Genomic DNA, 2,047 nt, shown 5'->3' with positions numbered 1-2,047 from the left:
AATTTTAAATAAATAAATAAATATGAATTTGGGGTGCTGAGGGCCTGGTGGGAGCTACAGAAGCTGAGATGCAGATAGGGTCGGCGGTGTCCCGAGCTGCTGCCTGACATGAAATCATTGGAGCAGACAGAAGATCTCAAGGCTTTTGAGAGGAAATTTACTGAATATATTCATTGTTTGCAACCCGCCCCTGAATGTTTAAGAGTGCTTCTCATAGTGGTGTCTGTCTGTACAGCTACTGGTACCTAGAACTGGTTAATAGATCCTGAGACACAAAAGGTGTCCTTCTTCATATTATTATGGAATCATACATTCTTCACCATTAGCTGAATCACTCTAATAGGCTTATTCTTTGCTGGAATACACATGAGAATAGTTGCACCATTAATTATAGCTGCTCGATGTTGAACAGTATTAGCAGAGTACAATATGTCTTGTGATGATACAGGAAAACTAATTTTAAAACCTAAGCCTCATGTTTAATGACAATCTGCACTCATTGTTATGGGACCTAAAACAGCCTTTCTTCAAATTAGTGATACAATAAAAAGCCATAAAAGATTCCTTTGGCAGTTGGATATGTGAAGGTCATAGCAACAACTGACAAGAAGTGTGGAATATTTACCCAGATTATTTTGATGATGGTGACTCATATTATCAGTGCTTTGGTACCTTTGATTACCTGTGTTTCATTATTAGTGTCACTTTAGTTCTTCAGAACCTGCAAAGATTTTTGCAGATGAATTATGTCTGTATGTTACTGAGTTAAACTTAGAAACAGAACCTCATTCAGTTTTTATAATGTATTTTTGCAAACTACTCTAAGTAGCAAATCAATGCCAATGTTAAACAAAGAGAGAAATGCTGTATGGACTTGATTCTCCTGCACCAGTGTTTCAGGAACTTCCACTCGCCATGCCACAGCTCTTCAGACTAGCTATTATGTGTGCTTTTTGTTCTCTTTTAATCATACTGCAGAAAAAAACATCAGATTCTGCTTAGGAAAACTCATTTTTATTATATTGTAAGAAATTATAGATTTGTTGAGAAAAATTTTTTGTTAAACTAGATATGGAACTCATCAGCTATTGTGGTTCTGTTTTTCAGTTCATTGACTTCATTTAATGTTAAAATGAATTTGGAAATGTTCCCTCTTTTTTGTGTCCTGGAATTGCTTCTTTAATATTGATGCTAATTCTTTCAATGGTAGAATTTGCTTGTGAAATTATCTGGTGTGGAAATTTTTATTTCAAGATATTTTCAGTTATAAGTTCAGTTTATGCTTATAGGGCTATTTGTATTGCCTACATTATTTGGGTTGGTTGAGTTATTGTAGTTTATGGTTTTCAAAGAATTCTGATTCTAAGTTGTCAAATTTATGATTGTGGAGTTGTTAGAAATTTTTAATTATTTTTAAATAAGGGCAGCATCCTTCTTTCATACTTGACATGAAATATGTATGTATTTTTTCCTTTTCTTTGAGTATTGCTAGTGGTTTGTCAACTTTATTGATTTTTTTTTGAGAATCAGCTTTTTATCATTGACTTTCCTATCATTTTGTTTTCAATTCCATTGATTCCTGTTCTTTATTTTTCTGCTTGATTTTGGTGTGTTTGCTTTCTTTTTCTATTTTTTTTGAGTTTGGGAATTAGGTCTTTGATTTGAGACATTTTCTCATTCCCAGTGTCAGCACATAGTATCATAAATGACCCACAGCACTGCTTTAGTGATGTCCCACAAATTTGTATATGTTGTACCTTTGTTTTCATTTAGTTCTATGTATTTTAAAACTTTCTTGGAGACTTCATTTTTGACATATGTATTATTTAGAAGTGCATTAGTTAATTTCCACACATTTAGTTAATTTCCTGTTATCTTTCTGTTATTGATCTGTAGTTAAATTCTATTGTGATCAGATAAAATATTGCATTTAATTTCAAATATCTTAAATTTGTTCACTTTTGTGGTTCAAATATGATTTATTTTGATAATTGTTGTTTTTTTTTTTTTCTGTGAAGGAAAATCAATCTGTTGTTTGGCTCACCAC

General features: G+C 32.4%; 1 pseudogene; it reads left to right on the top strand.

Annotated features, from left to right (window-relative positions):
• Positions 1-108: 108 nt before the first annotated feature.
• Positions 109-483, top strand: LOC110595148 (annotated as a pseudogene).
• Positions 484-2,047: the final 1,564 nt, after the last annotated feature.

The sequence above is a fragment of the Carlito syrichta genome, unplaced genomic scaffold, assembly GCF_000164805.1.
Source record: "Carlito syrichta isolate Samal-C Ts95f unplaced genomic scaffold, Tarsius_syrichta-2.0.1 Scaffold283768, whole genome shotgun sequence".
Lineage (NCBI taxonomy): Eukaryota > Metazoa > Chordata > Mammalia > Primates > Tarsiidae > Carlito > Carlito syrichta.
This window is presented reverse-complemented; position numbering and strand designations above follow the sequence as displayed.